The 6,479-nt window shown below is 62.0% G+C and overlaps 1 long non-coding RNA gene across 1 annotated transcript; it reads left to right on the top strand.

Annotated features, from left to right (window-relative positions):
* The first annotated feature begins 1,300 nt into the window (after nt 1-1,300).
* LOC121024658 (uncharacterized) lies at nt 1,301-6,443 on the top strand. The gene is made up of 3 exons (XR_005787781.1): nt 1,301-1,442; nt 4,825-4,920; nt 5,680-6,443. It is a non-coding gene; the product is annotated as an uncharacterized LOC121024658 (long non-coding RNA).
* The last annotated feature ends 36 nt before the right edge of the window (nt 6,444-6,479 follow it).

The raw sequence follows: 6,479 nt of genomic DNA, 5'->3' as shown, positions 1-6,479 counted from the left end.
CCCCTCCTGGCTCCTCTCCCCACCCACACCTCCCCTGCACCTCCCCTACACCTCCCCTCACAGTTCCTCTCCCCACCTACACCACCCCTGCATCTCCCCTCCAGCTCCTCTCCCCACGGGCACCTCCCTGCCCAGCAGGTCCCGGGCTCCCCCACCGGGCACTGCTGGCAGCAGGCAGGCTTTTCCACACACCCCTCAGGCCTCCTCTTGCACGAGGTCACCTGGGGCTGCCTCCACTGGGAGCTCAGCCGAGGTCCCCATGCCCCCCCCCAACAATGCTTGTCCTGATGTACTTGCTGACCCCGACCTCAAGAGCAGCTGGGGAAAAGTGCTGGGACACTGTCCACGCAGGCGTTTCCAGCTCCTACAGGCGATGGACAAATGTGGGGCAGCACGCGGCGACCACCCTGATCCCTTGGAGGCCTGCAGCCTGTCTTGCGCAGTGGGCCACAGTGTGCGCCAGAACGTTCCGCTGCCCCCCACCCCCGCCCCCCACCCCTCCCGCGGAATCAGGTGGCCCTGAAGCGCGGGCGGTGGAGGGCCCGGGGGTCCCCACACCTGAGCCCTGACCCTGGCCCATGTTCCAGGATCGCCCCGGCACCTGGCAGTGCCCGCTTCAGCCCAGCGTTCCCGCGGGGACCCATCTGCACCCCCAAGTCTGCGAGCCCGGGATCCTGAGGGAAAACTGCTTCCCACCCCCCACCCCCCCACACCTGGGCGGGAGCACCTGCCCGAAGGGGACACCTTCTGGGGGAGCACCTGCCGGAGGGGAGAGTGTTTCCTGTCTGAGGGGGTTGGCCACTTGTAAGAGGAGAGTGGCCGCCCGTGGGGGGAGGAGCCAACGGCCTGAGCGGGGACGCCTGTCTGGGGAGCACCTGCCTGCGGGGGGGGGGGGGCACCCCCCGGAGGGGGCACCCCTCTGGGGGAGTACCTGACAGAGGGGGGACGCCTGTCTGGGGGAGCGCCTCACCCGCCGTGTCCCCACCCCGCGAGGACCCGGGCAGCCCAGCAGCCCCCCGCTGAGGGCCCGGGACAGGCGCCCACGGTGCCCCCCGCCCCCCACCGCCCTTTCGAACGCCGCCCCGCCGGCTCCCTGCGCCCTCCGTCCCCACGCGTCCCCACGGCGACCACAGAGAACCTTCTGGAAGCCTGGACGGCGAGGCCTCCAAGCGGCGGGCACAGCAGGGTGAGCGCGAAGACTCTCCGGGCCGCAGCCGCGCTTCCCACAGCCCTGGCGCGTCCGCAAGGGAGGGGGTCTCCGTCGCTGCGCGCGCCACTCCCGGCAGGCCCCGCGCCCACGCATGCGCACGCGCACACTCGGGTTCCACAAGGTTCCACGAGCCTTGAAGGCCCCACTCTCAGACAGTCCGGCGGCGCCAGAGGTTCCGGAAGGTTCGGGGCTCACCTCACAGGCGGGCAGCGTGGAAGTTAATTGGCAGAAGGTTGGACGCCTGGGGGGGGGGGGGCTGGAAGGTTCCAGAAGGCCTGGCTAGTCTCAGTAGGGTGAAGGGCGGGGGGGGGGGCCCATAGGGTCCAGGAGGTTCGGGGCGTGGCCCAGGGCTGGCGTGAGGGGTGCTTGCAACGGCGGGGGTCCTGCCGGCGCCTCTCAGTCGCACGGGCACAACCGGAGGCGCTGCCACTGCCGCTGCCGCTGCCCGGGGGTCCCTCGGCCCCTGGAGTCCCCGCCCCGCCTGCACCGCCTGGACCTGTTCTCCCCGCAGTTTCTGCGCTTTCTTCTTCCAGGCCCTTTGTGCGGGGCCCAGTTTGATGTCGTGTGTTTAGTTTCGAGAAGGAAAAGCGGGTCCTTGACTGCGACCCTCAGCCTCCTGGAACCTTCTCTGACCTCCGCCCGCAGAGCGTGCGCTTCCTTCCCGGCGCCGGGGCCGGTCCCGTCGGGCTTCGTTTTGTCACTCGTCCCTCGCGTGGCTGTCCCTCGCGTGTCTTTTCCGCGGGGACCGGTGGGGGCGGGGTCCCGGTTGGAAGAGCCTTCTTACTCTGCAAGGCCACCGTTTCCTGCCTGTCCTTCTGGGCCTCCCTGCTGGTGCCTCTGTGCTCTGGAAAGATCTCTGGCTGGGTCCCGCCAGTTCCAGGGACGGAAATCTCCCCGCCTCCCCGCCAGACCCTGCAGCTGGAGCGGGCCCTGCCAGGTGCCTGGGGGGCCAGCCTGGAGCAGAGGGCCAGGGTCTGCGTTCAGGGCCGCGGGGGGGGGGGGGGGGGTGGCGGAGGGGCACGTTTGCCCATCACCTGTAGGAGCAGGAAACGTCTCCGTGGACAGTGTCCCAGCACTTTTCCCAAGCTGTTTTGAGGTGGGGGTCCCCCAGTACATCAGGACAAGCATTGTCCTGCGGGGGTGGGGGATGGGGGGTGGAGGGGGTTCGACGAGGGGAACTCGCTGAGCTCCAGGTGGATGACTTCCTGCAAGAGGAGGGCTGAGGGGTGTGTGGAAACGCCTGCCTGCTGCTGGCAGTGCCCTGTGGGGGAGCCTGGTAGCTGCTGTGCAGGGGAGGAGAGACAGGGGAGAGGAGCCAGGAGGGGAGGTGCAGGGGAGGCATAGGTGGGTAGAGGAGTCAGGAGAGGAGGGTAGGGCAGGAGCGGGTGGGGAGAGGAGCCTGGAGGGGAGGTGCAGGTGGGGAGGGGAGCGGTGGGGCCTGTGCAGGGGGCTGCTGGATGCTGACCCTCCGGGAGCTGCCTTGCACGCTGCTGATGTGCACCGAGCCTCTGTGCTCAGTGCATGTGGCGGAAAAGGTGTGGACGTACAGAAATAGCAGGTAAATGTGTCAAGAGAGCTTCCTCGCAGTTGTTTTTTTTTTAGCGTGTGTTTTAGTTTTTATTTACTGCGATGTTTGAAAGGTGATGGGATTTCCACTCCAAACGTATTGCTATATTTTATTGTGGACTCAACACTGGAAGAGAGATGAAGTGAGCAGTGGACACACTGTGTGGTGGGTGTCATGGGCGTTAAAAGACTACAGTCTGCTGTGCTTCGAAGGGGAGCTCCTCTCGCTACCGGGTTCTAGGTTGGCAGACGTCGTCTTCCGACACCTGAAATGTTTTTTACGCGCCTCTGCTTGGGTGGTTCCATGTGAAGTGCACGGAAGGCTCTCCTCTTGTTTCTTTGCACATCACGTGTGTTGTTTCTTCCTCCGGGTTCCGGAAAGCTTTCTCTGATTTTCTGTGCTTTGAACACGCCTCGGTAGAGGTGGTTTTGTGTGTGTGTATTTGTTTGTTTCGGGGGTTGTGCCCGTCCTTTTCTCTAAGCTTCCTGAGTCTCCACAGCGATGTCTGTCGGGACCGCTGGAAAGCCCTTAGCCGGTATGGTTTCAGGGATGCTTCCGTGCCATCCCTCCTCCTCCTTTTGGTCTTTCGGGGAGCTGGGTGTTACCGAAAAGAAGCTCGTCCCACGGTTCTTGGACATTCTGTTCTGTTTTCTTGTTGTGTTTGTCTTGGCGTTTCAGGCAAGGAGAGTTCTACCGACCCGTCTTCAAGTTCGCGGAGTCTTTCTGCGGCTGTGTCGAGGGCAGTGGTGACCCACCCGACACATTCCTCATTTTCATCAAAAAAGACGTGGTTTTTGAGTTCGAGCCCCGCGTCGGGCTCTGTGCTGACACCTCAGAGCCTGGAGCCTGTTTTGGATTCTGTGTCTCCCTCTCTCTGACCCTCCTCCGTTCATGCTCTGTCTCTCTCTGTCTCAAAAATAAATAAACGTTAAAAAAAAATTTTTTTTTAAAAGACGTGGTTTTGCTTCCTAGCATTCCCATGACGGGCGCAAGACGTGTTGTCGATTTTCGGTGTGGCCAGTGTTTGCTTTGGGGAATGATGGTTCTTTATCTATAGGACCGAATACTTCTGCTCTCCTCTGTCTGATCTGATGAGGCAGAAATGATGCAACTAAAACCGGGCCACGAAGGGAGAGGACAGGAGCGCGGGCTCACTGCGTCGGAAGCGGTCCGTTGCGAAGCAGGGTGATGGGTGGGAAGGATAGGGTGCCGTTGAAAAGTGACAACGTGGGGAGCAAACATTACACGACAAAACTTGGAGAAAGAAAGTTGTTTCAAGAGATGTAAGTATAGGGGCGCCAGGGTGGCTCAGTGGGTTAAGCATCCGACTTCGGCTCGGGTCACGATCTCAGGTCTGTGAGTTCGGGCCCCACGTCAGACTCTGTGCTGACAGCCCAGAGCCTGGAGCCTGCTTCGGAATCTGCGTCTCCCTCTCTCTCTGCTCTTCCCCACTCGTGCCCCGTCTCGCTCTCTCTCCATCAAAGATAAATAAACGTTAAAGAAAAGAGAGAGATGTAAGTATAAAGGTAAAACTCAAACAAACATACAAAATGGGGCTACCGAGAGAAACCTTAAAAAGAAGCGCGTACACATCACATAAAGAAACGACCAGCTGCCTGTATGATGATCGACATACCTAATAATCGTCGTGCGGAGAGCCTTTCTGAGGGCGTTTAAGCCAAACCCACCAGTCCCTTCAGTGAGCGTCCATGGCTGCAGTTACTTCTCATCTGCTGGGAAGGCCTAGAGGGCCACCCCTGGCATGTTTTGCTGTCAAGGGTGGGGTGGGGCCCGCGCAGGGTGGGTTCAGGAGACCGTCCTGGAGGGCTGGGGTGGGAGCAAAGGGTGACGGTGCCAGAACTGGGATCTGGTGGGCGTGTATGTTTGGGCCTAACCTGGGTCACAGGACTAGGGAATGGCCAGTAGCCGTCCACACTCTTCAAGGGAGCGCCCTGCCTTCCCTGGGCCCACGGGGTGGCCTCCCAGGCGGCCGGGTCTGACCCCGGAGCCACAGAGCTGACCGCGTGGCCTCACTCCCCGTGTCCAGGGCCAGGCACCACGGAACCGATGATTCTCTTTGCTCTGCTCCTGGTCACGGGCCTGCCGCGGGTGGAGACAAACGTCACCGTGTCTGGAAAACAAGGTAAGTCTGGGCCCCTCAACCCCCTGGGCTGGGAGAAGGAAGTGGGCCAGGATGCCTCTGCAGACACGGGGTGGTCACCCATGTCTGGACCCGGCGGGGGCCCCAGGGCGGTGGCAGGCACGGGGGTCAGGGAGCGAGAGAGCGTCAGGAGGGCAGCCTCTGTGTTTGGACACCCGACGGGGGAGCCTCTTGATTTGGGGCCCCCTGTCGAGGGCCGGCAGGAGTGGCCGGAATCCTGGCTTATTCCCCAGCACCGTGTTGTCCCCTCAGCGTCCCTGCCTTCCTGGGAGACATCAGGCTGGGCGCCACGCGTGGCCCGGCCCTCACAGGACCATCCAGGGCTGTGTCAGAGAACTGGACCAGCCGCAGAAGGGTGACCGGCTTGTCCCCAGGGAGCGGGGAGCGAGTCCTGCCCTAATGCAGACCAGGCAGCGGGCCACACCCAGGGGAGGGGATGCAGGGCCTGGGGCGGGGGAGGGAGGAGTGGGGAAGGTGAGTGGGAAGGGCCCCCGGAAGGCAGATTGCAAATCTCTTGAGCCATGGAACTTGAGGTGCCGTGTGTGCGCGCGTGCGTGCCTGTGTGTGTGGGTGAGTGTGTGTGTGTGAGAGGTAGGGTGAGGGCGGCCCAGGGGAGAATACAAGGACTCGGACCCGTGGTTTTGTGCTCCCTGGAGGAGGGAGAGATGGGGGAAGGGGCGGTGCTCATCCGATAGGCCTGGAGAGCGGTGGTGTTTCACTCTGGTTTTCTTCCCCTTTCAGCTGCAACCCTGAAGTGTCACGTCTGCGAGATAGAGAATAGTTTCGGTTGCACAAATCCATCCAACTGTCCTAGGGATTTTCACTTTTGTACTTCCGTTGCCGTGAGTGAGTATCTCCGTGCATCCCGGGTTCACGGGAAAGTCGGTCAATCCTTTCAGCAGTTGGGGTCTGTCTGGGTTTTCTCAACAGAGGGTAACTAATGTAATCACGTTCGTTCAAGAGAAACGGAGGAAAGTCCTGAGACGTCAGAACACAGGCAGGTGACAGGCCAGCTTGCGTGAGAGCCGTGCCGACGGAGGGTGGGGCGCCAGGACTGGACGCGATGGAATATTGGGGTGCGGGAAGAAAAGCATAGGGTTATCTGTATTCATTTTAAATGAACGACGAAAGCCTTCATTTCAACCGCCCCACCAGAAGTGCTGTTACAAGAGGTGTTCGTAATGAGGGGCGGGGCTTACGCTTTGTTCTGGAAGGAGTGTTGTGTGCTTTAGGACGGGTGGAGACCACCTCTCTGTCTCGCGTATGTCACCCGGGAGCTCCAGGCCGCATGAAGCCCCCGAAGGGGAGTGCGGAGGCCCAGCAGCGCCCGGCGCTCGGAGGCAGAGTGTCAGCCCCTACGGGCGGGTCCGCGTTCCCGGAAACACGCGGGGTGCCGAGGGGGTGCTTGGGACTCGCGCCAGCCCCGCGTGAACGTCATCACCTCGTAGGGAAAAGCGATTGTCACCGTGAACCACAGATGAGGCGAAGCCAGCAGCGTGACCCCGCGGCCGGGGCGGAGCCGGGCCGTGTACAGCAGGCTC

This window comes from Herpailurus yagouaroundi, unplaced genomic scaffold (genome assembly GCF_014898765.1).
Source record: "Herpailurus yagouaroundi ecotype Mexico unplaced genomic scaffold, PumYag 66660, whole genome shotgun sequence".
Lineage (NCBI taxonomy): Eukaryota > Metazoa > Chordata > Mammalia > Carnivora > Felidae > Herpailurus > Herpailurus yagouaroundi.
This window is presented reverse-complemented; position numbering and strand designations above follow the sequence as displayed.